This window comes from Dreissena polymorpha, chromosome 5 (assembly GCF_020536995.1).
Source record: "Dreissena polymorpha isolate Duluth1 chromosome 5, UMN_Dpol_1.0, whole genome shotgun sequence".
Taxonomy (NCBI): Eukaryota; Metazoa; Mollusca; class Bivalvia; order Myida; family Dreissenidae; genus Dreissena; species Dreissena polymorpha.
In genome coordinates, this window is record NC_068359.1 from 39,332,999 (window position 1) to 39,347,708 (window position 14,710).

General features: G+C 34.7%; 1 protein-coding gene and 1 long non-coding RNA gene across 4 annotated transcripts in view; one reads left to right on the plus strand and one right to left on the minus strand.

Moving 5' to 3' along the window:
* Positions 1-1,044: 1,044 nt before the first annotated feature.
* Positions 1,045-7,421, minus strand: LOC127881256 (uncharacterized). 2 transcript variants are annotated; one of them, XR_008049981.1, is made up of 5 exons: positions 7,369-7,421; positions 4,770-6,790; positions 1,823-2,018; positions 1,509-1,609; positions 1,045-1,193 (listed from the first exon to the last, which is right to left on the minus strand). It is a non-coding gene; the product is annotated as an uncharacterized LOC127881256 (long non-coding RNA). The 2 variants fall into 2 exon arrangements; XR_008049982.1 differs by having other exon boundaries at positions 7,309-7,416.
* A 2,176-nt stretch (positions 7,422-9,597) lies between these two features.
* The window catches only part of LOC127881245 (uncharacterized), a 40,850-nt gene continuing 35,737 nt past the window's right edge, over positions 9,598-14,710 (plus strand). For both annotated transcript variants that reach the window (XM_052428987.1, XM_052428988.1), the window contains exon 1: positions 9,598-9,691. The gene's annotated coding sequence lies outside the window, so the exon portion shown is untranslated. The remainder of the gene's footprint in view (positions 9,692-14,710) is intronic.

Here is a 14,710-nt window from a genome sequence, read left to right on the forward strand (position 1 = left end):
TTGAATAAACGTTTAAATTAGTTTTTATCTATAACTTATATTCAACCAGATTATTATTAAAAATGGAAAATCTTACCATTTAATGACAGCAATGTAAAATTGGTGAAAAAGTCTGTCTTTATAATTTTCTTAAAAATTCCATATATTTCAAAGCACATGTCATACTTTGGCATATACTTACATATGACTTTGTTTTTTGAAGTCAATTACTTTTCGAGGTGTTGTATGCAATCATTTGTCACTATTAAGGGAAAATTATGCTGTTACGGTAGTGAAGTTAATGTTACGGTAGTGACCGGTTGTTACGGTAGTGAAGTTAATGTTACGGTAGTGACCGGTTGTTACGGTAGTGAACATGCATGGAGCATGCCTTTAAAGGAGTTAAAATACGTTAATGAAGCCAAATCGAATATTCTCCAAGAACTCCACTGCAAAGATGTATGAACATCTAATTAATAGACGCTAGCTTCTATCTTATTATTGATAAAACAGTATCTTATTCTATGACATTGAATTTAATAAACTCATTCAATAAAATTAAAATGCTCGGCAGAGCCTCTTAATTTATCATTGTATCCAACTCGTTTAATAAATTCAATATTAAAAAACAATCATGTAATATCCTCTATTATATTGTCGGTCAATAGTTTTACATCATAAATGTTTACTATGTTTGATTAAACCAATTTAAAATAAAATGTGCATTCTGTATTCCGTAAGTTTAAGTCTGAAACAATAGAACAAACAACTATTTTTAACAAACAAATAAGAACTCATATATGTATTTTATAATCATGAACAAATGTTTTAGAACATAAAATTCGTGTAAGTTTTATACTAAATTTATTGAACTCGTTGAATAAAATAATATTTTGCTAGCCAGAGGCTCGCATAATATGATTTTATTAAACTCATTCAATTAATTGTCTATGAAACTTGCACTCATTCAATATCCTCTATATGTTTTACAAGTCCAGAGCACACTCATGTAATATCCTTTATATGTTTTACAAGTCCAGAGCGTCTTTTATTTGTTCCCATATGGCTGGCTCAATTTGTTGATGCTGACTTCCAATATTGGATGGTGGTGGAATTTGGGTTATATACTGGTCACTTGGGTACCACAACACATCCTGCATCCGCGGCCAGAAGAATCGGTTGGGACCAATGCAGTGCATAACGCTGACTTCTACCTACAAAATACAAGACACTTTATTTCATGTAGGATATACAACAACAAATAACATCAACATCAACATTAGCTAGCAGTTGATTAACATTATGTCGAACAGACAGTGTAGTAAAAACCTGCAAAATCTCGCATATACATCTTAAACTACCTTTATTTATACGACGTGAGTGTGGTATTTAAAAAAAATGGATGATACAATGGAGCATCCTGTTAGAAGCACGCAAACAAATGTTTACAAAGTACCTATGCAGATATCATGGGCAACATACCCCGGTATTAAGCACATTAAAACATCGAAGCTAAACATTAAACTTACCTCATTATCATCAACGTCCTGAACTGTTCCATGGTATGGTATTCCATCATAAGTTACAACACAGTACGTGCCCTTAAATGTCTCGTCGAAATGTTCAAATCCTGTAAGAAAACCAGCATAAACCCATGTTACTATTTGGGAGCGATTCTTATGTAGGATTTATGAATTATGAAAAAGACGCAAATTAAACAATAAAGATAAATCACTCGTTCAAGTACGCGTTACGCGTTTGAAATCACAACCTCTTTATTATCTTTAAAGATTTTGAAACATCCCTGATCAAATTTGAGGTTAACATTGAAAAGATAATATACTGTGTATAGATCCTCGCGAGTCCTAAGCCTCTCCGCTGTCTTCCGATGCAACTGTATCAGATGGATCACCTATCGCCCTCTGTTCATTGATAGGAAACATGTGATGTTTTGGAGTAAAACAGTCACAATCGACGGGAAAACTACAGAAACAGCTGACATCTCTAAACTTGAACCGACCTGGCTCTCTAGTAAATATCTGTAAATGTATGTTGCATAAATCAGAATATGTCTGTACAATGAGATTCCTGCTCAGACAGGCTACTTAGTGGTAAAAATTAAACAGCATTAAAATACACAGGCATCAGCTATTAAAGCAGTATTGCTTTTACAACTGAAATATGGTCGATATCCTTCTGATAATTATTTCAACAAATTGAGTTATATTATAAATTATTTTTCATTAACAACATCCTCATGAACGTAATTTATTTTATCAGTGTTGTAAACATTCATTATCACAAAAAATAATTAATATTAATGATTGATTGATTTATTTATTTACATCATTATTAATTACAATTATAATAACCATCATTATAAGTAGGGATGGGACCGAATATCCGAATATTCGAATATTCGAAAATCGGCCGAATATTCGAATCCAAAATTCATATTCGAATATTCTATTTTTATGCAAAGACACTTCCAAAAAAGTACATGCACAAAGTCTCAGTTTTGGTTTCCATTTTAAGTCATTGCTTTGATAACAGCTGTCATCAATGAACGAGATGATAATTGGCAAACGGGAGGGTATAAGGAGAGGGACCAATCGTCAATTTACTCTCAATTCAGAGTTATGCAATATGTACAAATTATTTTCTGAAATGTGAAACATTTACGTTTATTGATAAACATTTAAAAATCTGTGTTTTTACAGGTTTTTTAACCTCAGCGGTCAAATGTATAAACAGTGGTCACCAACAACGCAATCCTGAAAATGACGTCGTTTTCGCGCACTTTGTCAGACGAACATTGTCCAACATAGCATTTGACTCTGTCACAAAAGAAATAAGCGAACACCGGGCTTAAACTTTTAGTGACCGAGAGGTGGACGTTTTAAGAACTTATTGGAAGAAAATCTTCATAAAATCAAAGCAAATAAAAGCGGTCACTCGTTACCTATTAAGTAATGGACACCATGCTCGTTGTAGTCAGAAACTTGGTACAATACATTATTTAAAGCCCCATTAACACTCAAAATCAACGAATATTTCGTAAACTATTTCATAACATAAAGTCAACCCATAAAAATCAGTGTTCCTTAAAGCACTAGCCAAAATTTGAACGCTAGATGTGGTCTGGTAAAATAGATTTAACAAGATACAATGTTACCAGACCACATCTATCGTTGAAATTTTGGCTATTATAAGTAACACTGATTTTTTTATGGGTACACTTTATTTTACGAAATAATTTACGAAATATTCGTTGATTTTGCGTGTTAATGGGGCTTTAAGAGGATCTGTCTGGTTATGACGTTTACGCATTAAAACGCAAAACTCATTAATTTATCGTGATGATATAACTATTTTGGTAAATTTACATTAGCGACACGGATTCAGTTCACATGGGCCGAAGTATGGTTCAACGTAGCAATAGTATGGAGCATTAAGACGAAACGAATACATAATGTTTAATATATGTTGTCACAAGATTTATTATCGAATCCCGGGTAAATACAGTTTCATGCAATTGCAGTGCACGTTTTGCAGCAATAAAACGAAACTTAAACATGCTTTTTACATAATTTCACGAAATTTATATCTATCCCGCCTGTTTAATGTTTTAAGCAATAAAAAGTGTGCGTTTGGCAACACTGCGTTTTGCAAGATAGTTTCTATATTTGAGATAGGAAATGAGTAAAATACACATAAAATAATTCGTTGGAACGAAAGCACTTGCATGGAACATCAAATTAACTGCAGTTTAGTTTAAACCTATTTATTTTAGCTCGATTGCATCGAAAGCCTAGGGCTTATATAGACGCTCTCGAGTCCGAATTAACTGCAGTTTGTATTTTAGAAGCTAATATGTATTTAATGTTCATGCCATTGAGCATTTAATATAGGGGACTTAAAATGATAACTACATTCGTTTCAAGTTACCGAATTAATATACGTACCATCACTAAAAGTATGTTTCAGTTAAGCTTTATTTAATTTAATTATTGCATAGTTGATAAGTCTACTTATTGTTTAATTAATTTAGCTTACCGTACCTTATATAGCTTGAATAGCGATTTTTTTGTGAACTTATAGAAGGTTTAAACGAATATTGTCTTATATCGGGACGCCGGCACAATCACCCAAATCGCGGTCCCGTCGAGATCTGGCATGTATGTTTTAATTCCGTCATCCATATATCAAATCAATGAGTATCTAATCAGAATTTATTTTCTCAAATTTTTACCAATTAAATCGTCGTGGTTCTTAATTCCAGAAAAAATAGCGAAACCAAAAGCATACATATGATCGATGGAAAGTAATCCAATTCGATTAGAAGTATTGAAATAAATTAGAATTACGGTAATGTGTTTTCCTGAAATATCTTACATCTTATGAAACTAAACAGTATTTATTTAAAAAGAGGAGCATAATAATCAATGATCTTAAACAAATAAATATTACTCTATCCAACTTTTCAAAGATGCACATAAGATACGATTTATAGTTGCATTTGTGGCAATCAGGAATATTAATTTGCTGCGGACGGTCATAGGTTCGAACATTTTAATATAAGGTTTAAAAATCGAATATTCGAATATATTCAAATAATGACAAACGAATATTCGAATATGATTTCCAGTATTCGTTCCCGTCCCTAATAATAAGCATTATTATTATTATTAGTATTAGTATTATTATCATTATTATTATTATTATTATCATTATTATTATTATTATCATTATTACTATTTGTAAACTGTAAACTATGTATAAATATTTACTTGGTGAATTTTTATGTTGCCATTTACCGCCTGTAAATCATTAGGTGCAGTTTTTTCTTGTTTCTCAAACTGGTCATCCGTTATAAGAAACAGGTGCGGAGCAATGCCCTTCTTAGTAAGTGTGTCATACATAGATACTGCGTTTACAATGTCCGCGCCATGCAGCATGGCCCCAGCAGCAGCTCTTTTGATGACTGCCCCAATCCCATCAGGGGCACCTTTTCCGTGGCCAGCTTCCATGAACGACCAATCGCATTTAAAGCCTTCCTCAAATGGTAGTGTGCTGAGCAGATAAAAGTTATCCTTGCACCTGTACTGGGTGGTTGGGCCGTCACTTATAAAGTACAAGTTCTGGATTTCAGGATATTTGTCTTTTGCAAAGTTCAAAACGGGCTTAAGATGTGCCCATATCCCGACAGGTCCGTGCTTAAGGTTGTCCGACAAAGAACACAAGCTTTGGATTGCATTTTCTGTGTAAAGGACCCCGGTGTGAAGGGAAACCTGACGCTGTGACGCCCCGAAGTGTATGCTATGGTTTTCTTCATTGTATTTACATGAATAGTTTTCAGAAAAATCGATGTGACAAATGAGATCTCTTTTGGTTAGTTTCTCTTCAGTTTTCTGATAGATTCGTACTGATTTTGAATGTTAAACAGGTGCTTGCAACATTTGTCCATCTCTTGTTGAAAATCATTAACGAGGTTACCAATTGCTCCTTTCTCTTTTTCCTTAACAGTCATTGTAACCATTTTGGTTTCTTTATCAACGTCACTTTTCCTTGGGAAACGTTTCGTCTGCCATTCGTACCACTACGTTATCTTACCTTCCTCAAACTCTTGCAAAGGCACTTTCTTGTCTTTGCAGACACAACAGTCTCTATACATGCAATCTTTTTGTCTTGAGCTGCAAACAATTGTATTTGCAATCTCATTTAGGTCAGACGTTGTTAATACTGACAACTGTTTCAGCTTTTCTGCTTTGAATTTCACATTCTCGTGACGTTTGCATTGGCAAGTTTCTCTGTCTGAGGGTTTTGGGTGTCTTACAAAAAAAAGGTCTTGAGACGACAGAAAAGGGCATACGACATCTTGCTAGTTGTCTCTATCAAATATTTGACATGTAATGTCTTTAATGAGTCGTTAAGAAGACGCACTTGCTGTTTGTACTTTTTTAATGTTTTAGTTGAGCGTTTTCCTGCTTTGATTCTACTATTATCACCACGGGACAGAAACTCTTCAACTGATTTCTTCAATTTACTTATAACTGTCTCTCTTTTTCGGATGAATGCTCCTCTGATTCTAGCTCTATCTAAGCGTTTCACGTTTGTTCCTAGTTCATGTGAAGCCATACTTTTCACACGATACTTCTTTAATAAAGATTTCATAAATGCTTTGTCAAGCAGTCGTTTTGTTTTGTTTGCCCTTGTCGATTTGTATTTTTCTCGTAAGCCGCGAATAAGAACATTGTGAAACAAAAAAGGTTTTCTTGTTTTGCTGTGCACTTTCTGTCCCCTTAAAAGAAGATTTGTTTTTGTACGAGGTGAGTTTTTGTCCAACATATTTATTTTATGACGTTGAAGTCGTTTTGTATATCTCTCAGCCTGTCTTGTTTTTGTTTGCAATTTTAATTTAAGTTTTTCAACGTGGCGGTATACTGCTGATCTTTCTTTTCGAACACGCAGCCTTTCTAGACTCGCGCCTCGCTTCAATTTCAAACGGCAGAGATGTTGTCGGTGTTGACGGTGGTGTCAAAGATTCTGTTAAATTTTGCCTTTGTTTCTGGCGTTTTTTCTCTCTCGCCATGCTTTACGCGTGCTTCGTTTTTCTCGACTGGTCATTTCGCTAACAAGCTTAATGGTGCCCTCTGCTTTTCTTTTTTCGTATCTTTCATGTTCTTTCTTAAGGTAATTTGTATATAATTCTGGGTTTTGTTTTAATTGTTCTCTATATTTTCTTGCCCTTTCGGCGGCACTCAAAGGCATCTTTGTACGTGTTTTGAATGGTTTTATTTTCAGCTTTTATCTGAAATTTATTGATTTATAATAATAGAAAATTATATTTAGTGTTTTTTCTTATTCATGTATTCTCATTTACGAAACAATTTTATAAAGTTTTAGGCAATTGCAGAATTATATAATATGTCCGATCTAAAAGCGAACACCTACACCTTTGTGGCTTCCCTAGTATCTCTTATATATACTATAGTGATCGGTTGGTCTATAATATTTTGTGAATTAACAATTTAAAATTGCTTTTATTTATATTTTCATAAATTAATGTCATATCTCTTGCTTGAAATATATGTTTTATTTTGATTTGTCACGAAAAAGATATATTATTCACTACCGTCACATAATGTTCACTACCGCAACATAAATACGTGTGACGGTTGTGAATAGTGACGGTAGTGAAAATTGTTGCTCAACAATCTCCTAAATGATCCTGATCAGTATTATTTGCATGTAATTCAATGTTTACAAAACTTTACTCCAAAACTAAAGTGATGAAATAATTGCAGAAAAGATAAAAAAAATATTCACATCATGTATATACAGCGTTCGGTAGTGAATCATAATAAGTAAACGGGCAAAATATCTTACCTTCAGTTGGTTTTGCATTGGCCGCCATTCCGCTGTACCATACAAAGTTTCGCGCCAATGGAATATCATAAACTGTGACGTCAATAGCCAACACGTGTGTCGTCATATCTTTGATTGACGTGCATTCAATTTACAAAATAAGTGATTGTGACGGTAGTGAAGTAAAATTTAGGGGACACCCATATTTTTCTATTCGTTTTAGTTATTCATTTGAAGTAAAAAGCAATCATTTGCTTAAATACGTCTTCAAACTTGTTCCGTAAAAAATAAATAAAGCATGAGGAATATTTGACAAAAAAAATCATTTGTTAAGACAACTAATGTCGGGGACATGTCAAAACTGCAAGAGTGGTTATAATCAAAGAGAGAAAAAATATCTCTATATATAATGGGATAACAAAGTCTTATATTTTGAATGTATTATATTTATTAACAATGGTAGGTGAAACACAGAATTCTTTTAAATTGCGCATTTTAGATGTTCTCAGAAATGGTTTAAACACAAGGGACATAATGAGGACGATTTTGGTAGAATTACTCTTCTATCCTTTTTAATTCGATCATAAGAAAATATACTTAAAAAAATACGTTTACATACTTATGAAAAAATATGTGTAGCAAAAAGATATTGAAGATTTCTGTCATTGAATATACTACTAAACTGGAAAATAACTTTTTGAAGCAGAAGAAACATCTTGTATTGTGAACGAGTTTACTCTATGCACAAAGTTGGTATACATACGAATTTTGAGAATGTAGGGATTATACTATTTAGTTATTGATTGGACTTATTGAGTATGACATATTTTGGTTTATATGTCATACATGTTCTGTATAGATTTTGGTTTACGTTTTAACGTTGAAAAAAAATGAAAAGGGAACATTATTAATGGAATTAAAGTAAAGCGACGCGTTTATTGTGATGCGATTGTCAAATCACGTATTATACATTGTCGCCGCCTCCTATTCGTCATTGGCATAAGATCCATCGATTTTGGAAAAAAAATGCAATTTGTTGCTGCATTTACACAAATATTAGCTTCTTCAATGCCATTAATCACGCGCGCCACCTCTTTTTGAGATCCATTTATGCTCGAATTTATAATCGGCGAATCGCAGTACATTGGCCGAATTGTAAAAATAATGCGAAATGTGTTGAAAATCATATCAAACATATTCACCCTGTAACATTATATTCCATTAAATTTCAATACATCCGGACCTGAGCGCCACTTCGGAAGTTGCATTGGCTCATTTATCAATGCATCCCAAAAAGGGGTGCATACTGCACAAGTATCTATAAGATCGACGAGAAGCTAGCCTAATATTTTTGTTAATGCAGCAGCTTACGTATTTTGAAAGCATCGTTTGATGTCGTTAGTGATTTAATTGGGTGTATATTTTCTTGTCACAAAGGCAAATATATCAATCGGCCTTTAAAAACTCCATTGCGTCAAACCTTATGAAATTCCTCATTTTTCTCAAAAGGGTTGCTAATGTATGTTTCGTCATGTGAAGATGAAGTGATCATCGATAAATCGCATTATATTGGCCGATTTTTACAATAAAGCTAAATTTTATATGCTGAAACAATCAACGCATATAACATACTCACTTTTTGGATTGCTCCGTGAAATTTTAAAACATCCGGTCAGTAGCGCAACCTCGTTAGTAGCATTAGCTTAATAATTAATGCATCTCAAAAAGAGCTGGAACCCGTGATTAACGACCGTGATATTATGGGATAAATAAGTGTTGTAGTGATTTAAGGTCACTTCCAACAGCCTTGCTGTTGAGCTAGCTTTTCAGCGACGTCGTGGTTAGATCTGTCTTAATTACTACCACTCCGGATGCCGTGGGTTCGATCCCCCATTGGAGCTCCGTATGTTCACAATAATGGCGACGAGGCAAACACGAACTGTGATTCAGAACGTGGGTGTGAGCTGCCTAATGGCTTCAAGGAGCCGCTTGTGAAGCGGTCGACACTACAGCAGAGTGTCAATGTGGCATGCTGTAGCGGTCATGTCTGGACTTGAAACATTAAGAGGGGGAGGAGTGTAGTGATTTAAGGGCACTTCCAACAGCCTTGCTGTTGAGCTAGCTTTTCAGCGGCGTGTTTAGAGTGTCTGACTATCACTCCGGAGGTCATGGGTTCGATCCCCCATTGGAGCTCCTTATTTTTATAATTTAGTGTTATCACACCTAGATTGACAGAGTTACTCGCCCATTGTGATTGACACGTGCGCGCGAAATATGTCTGCTCGTTTTGAGAAATGAAATTTAAAAAAAGGAGAGCAAACAAACTTCAGCAAAACCGTTACTGGTAATAATATATTAAATTTTAAACATATTGCTTTCTTTTAGTCTCGCAATAATCTTCTATCATGAGACAAGTATGAAACTGTATTAATTTACAAATTTGTATTATTATCATATATTTTCGCGAAGTGTATCCAACTTTTTCTATCACAAACTCAGACAGAGCATGTTTATGGCCAAGTGCTCGTGTAACTGTGTAGTCCTTCCGAACAAGTCCTGACTGTAATTTTATCATTTATTTTGCTGTGTCCCTAGCTCAAAGGTAATGGACATACTTAGGTTTGATTGGTCATTGTCGGCTTGGGTACTACTTAAGCTCGATTGGTTATTGTCGGCCTGGTTACTGCTTACAAGTACCCCGGGTACTTTTAAGTATACTTACATGTACCCCTGGTACAGTAGATATACTAAAACGTACTCGGGAATTTTAACGCTTAATCTGTCGTCGGCTTGAAAAAAATAATTATGTTCATATTTATGTCAGTTTTCTGTTAAATGGCCTCTATATTTTCGAAACTCATACCCAAAAAGCATATTGATGCAGTTTTTATAAATAGAAGTTTGTTTCGTAATTACAGTAATCGGTAGCTCATTTAACTACATCTGATTTTGGGCGGGAATAAAACTCAGGTACAGTCTAATATCGGCCAGGTAAGTTTAAGTTTATTTATCGTACCCGGGCAGGGGTTTTTTTTAGAGAAAGGGGAAGACGCTGGACGCTGGGTGAAAGGGGAAAAAAGAGTGCGAAAGAGACATATTAGGGGAAAAAATAAAAACTGTTCATTTCAATGTCTATAACTCATCAAAAGAGGCTTGTCTCTGTCCTTTTGTTCTTAAACACATTTAACACGTATTAAAGTCAAAGTCCATATAAAGTTGCAGATGTAGATCTAATAATGGGAAATGTTTTCAACTATATTTCTGTACTGGGGCCGGGGGACGATGTCAATTTTGTGATTTCAATTTCATGATGAATGGGTTGACGATCTTGATCTGCTACAGTATTGGAAGGGAAAGGAGCGGCAGCTGCCGATTGTCTACTTTCACTTTCACAATGTTCGATGTTGATTACCTCAGAATCCTGCTGGGTTATAACAGTTTTCGATGATTCTTTCTTAAAAAATGCCTCGATGCGTTCAGTATCTTCCGAACCCGAATGTTTTATTTTGTTTGTGTAAGAACGCCAATTGTGAGACATTTTTGTTCTGTTTTCACGTTTATATCTTGGCTAGCACACAGCCCGGATGAAAATTCGACTGGTTTCCGGTAATTAATTGACGAATCACCCTTCTCGCGCAAGACCGGTATCCAGTAAAATAGTCACATGATTATTACGATTAGTTGCCCAGTTTACATGACGTAATTTAAGAGCTATATTTAGAATAACTGGGATTCCCAGATTTTGTGTGTTCGTCTGGAGAGAGAGAGCGAGATCGTTGTACATGGTGCAAATTGGATAATTGTCGAATGCCCCAAGGAAAAATAAACATTTCTTTGAGAGAAAATATTATATTTTGGTAAAAAATGATATTTTTGGTGGGGAAATTGTATTTTGAGGGGAAAAATCCTGGTAGGGGAAGACGCCGAATATCGGCGTCACTTTCTTAGTAAAAAAACCCCCTGCCGGGGTACACGTAAGTATACTTACCTGTACCCAGGGTACATGCAAGTAGTACTCGAGCTGGCAATGACCAATTGAGCACTACTTTAATGTACCACTGGTATTTTTAAGTTTACTTACATGTACCATCCAGAGGTGGCGAAATCAAATGTCCGAGTTGCCCGAGTCGTACATTTGCTTGTCTGGGCAACTGATTTTTTTCAATTAAGTTGTCAGTTGACAACAAGTTTTTTAAAAGTCAGGTCCAGGTATACAAAAAATACATTGTATTAAAGCCGTAATTAAGTTTTACAAAACCGGATGTTGACATGCGATTACATTGTCAGTGCTATTTGCGGAGCAATCAAGCTAAAATACGGGCACTCTCCTGCACAGTGATCTCCCTTATTCTATAAGAGACCAGGAGCATGCCGCGTTTTAAACATTCGGTCCGACTGTTAGACAGCGTACAGACTGGTTTCTTTATTTTTTCAATCAGACGGAAATAAAAAGTATCAAAGTAAGATAATCAAAACACGGTCTACCTTGTTATTTAAGACGACTTTAATGGTAAAAATGGAACATTTAGTTTTTTTAAATCTTCAACAACGGAGCAGAAACCCGAAGCTTTGAGCAGTCCACCTCCCAAAAAAACTAAGAAAGATTATGATAAAAAATATGATCTAAGTAAACGCACCAGAACTTTTCAAGAAACTTTGCTCACAGATTTTCAATGGTTACCAGTTGATGATAATCAAATTGCTACCAGTAGCGGCGCAGAGCCTCAGTCTGATGAGGTCAACATATTGGACTAGTTTTATTTGTTAAGATTACGATGTACGTATGTTCAACACATGTTTAAATAACACTAGCTTTGCAAGATTAAAAGTTTTAGAAAGTCTTTATATTGTTTATAATATACTGCTATAATGAATGTACTATTGAAATACAACTATAAACAAAACTAGCAAATCATACTCATTTTGGTATACTCCACATTGTTTTACATTAATCAATAAATGCATTTATAATTTATATAAACATTAACGGACAAGTGTAGTTCAGCAACGGACAAGTTAAATTTCCTAAATGGTTGTCCGTGGACAAGTATAGTTTTTTGAGATTTCGCCTTCAAGCTCTATAAGTTGAACCTTAGTAAATTTATTTTTAAACAATTTTAAAGTATTTGTTAGCAAAATGACAGCAACATTGATTTCCCAATTTTAGCAATTTTTCCCCATCCAAAAGGACCCGGCCCCATTCCCAAAATGGTAAAAAAACGCTGTGGCATCAACTTTTAAGCCTGTTATTGCACTAGAGGCCACATTTTTCATCCAAGGTTGATGAAACCTGCTGAGAATGTTTATCTTGAAAATATCTAGGCTTAGTTCAAATGTAGGTATTGTTTTGTGTCTACAATCAAGATCACAATGTCAATTCTTAGAAAAACCTAGAGGCCACATTTATGACTCAATCTTGAAATTTGGTGAGAATGTTCATCATAACAAAATCTAGACCAAGTTCAAATCTGGAGCTCATGCGTCCTAAAACTAGGTCACCAGGCAGGGGTTTTTCAGCACTGTCTGCGCCTGCGGAAAACGGAGGCATTTCCAATGCAAACGGACCTGATCCCAAACCGAAATTATATAAAAAATTTCCAATTTCCCCCAAAAAAAAAAAAAAAAAATTTTTTTTTTTTTTTTAGAAAGAAGTGTCTTATGACTTGTGATTATTAGATTATTAATGTTCCAACTCGTCCAGCTGATGTGTATAATACCAACAAGCACTAATGTGGTTGAGCGAGGTATCAGCCCCATGAACCTGCTGTGCTCCACATTTCACAGCACATTCACACAAACCAAACTTACTCATCTGATGCTTACCTGCAGTTAAGGTCAAAATAACAAATAAAAACAAATTTATTTGTTAAACCTCTGACCTATTTAAGCATGATAAATTCACAATGTTTTCCCAAAATGATCCGTTTCATCGAGGCAAAAATTTCCAAAATGGACAATTTTGTCGATAAAAAATTCCCAATTTGTTCAGACTCCTTTTCCCAAAATAGGCAGAAAAACCCCTGCCAAGTCGAACCTTGTTACCACACTACAAGCCACATTTACGACTTATTGATGTTGAATGTTGGTCAAAACGTTTATCTGGAGAATATCAATGGGGAGTTCAAATGTGTTTCATGTGCGTCCATAAACTAGGTCACAGTGTTTTTTTCGCCATTTTGGGAATGGGCCGGGTCCGTTTGGATTGTGAAAATTGCTGTGTTTTGTGGTTTTGCTGAAAATAAAAAATGCTTAAAATTGAGAATACGAGTGTTTTTAGTATTATATTTACTAAGGTTGAGCTTATATGGATGGGAGATGAACAAAATATTTTTTTTATGGAAACCTTCCATAAAATGTGAAAATTTGCTGTGTTTTGTGGTTTTGCTGAAAATAAAAAATGCTTAAAATTGAGAATACGAGTGTTTTTAGTATTATATTTACTACGGTTGAGCTTATATGGATGGGAGATGAACAAAATATTTTTTTTATGGAAACCTTCCATTGGGAATTTTTAGCTCCAATTTTGGAAAAATATATACTTTTTCTATTGATAATGGCGCCGATTACGGACCAGACCCAATTTAAAAAAAACAATGGGTCATAAGATGAAATCTTATACAGTAGATTCCACTTAATTGAATATCGGATAATCGTATAATTCGGTTAATTGAAAAGAAATTGAAAACACCAAACCATTTGCATCTCTTCCCGTTGTAAAAACTCCACATATTCTGATAGGAAATATGGCGTATTTCGGTTAATTGAATAGCCAATTTTCTATTGCAATCTATAATCCACACTATAATCCAGCAAAGAATGTCATAAATCTCCAAGGATACGCATCGTATCAACGATTTTGACAGGCACGCTCAATTGACTGCCTTTGTTTTCATTTCACACCATGCATATATGCAGCGTCTGTCAAGTGTCACTTGACTAACAGGTGTAGTATGCGAGAAAAGACAATGCAAACACTGGAGTCTCCTGTGTGCAGTCAGGTGCGAACTTTTGAATGCAAACTGTCGAGTAACACACTTCAACAGTTTGTTGTCGCTTAGAAACAATTAAAGAGTGTGTTGTGATTAGAAACAAACTGTTGACGTGTCTTGCTCGACAGTTTGCAATAGGTGATGGAATGTTACACTATATTCTCAATTTATGTATATAAACCTACACAACTGCGTTACAGTAAATCATATCTTAACATGATGTTGAACAATCGAAAACGCGCACATTTGTCAAAACATCGCAGTCATAACACTGCTGATCATGTTTTCACAATAACCAAAATAAAATCCAGTATTGACCAGATTTTCTGGTAAGTCAGTACACAGTACATTATCTGTTTCAATACTGAACTACC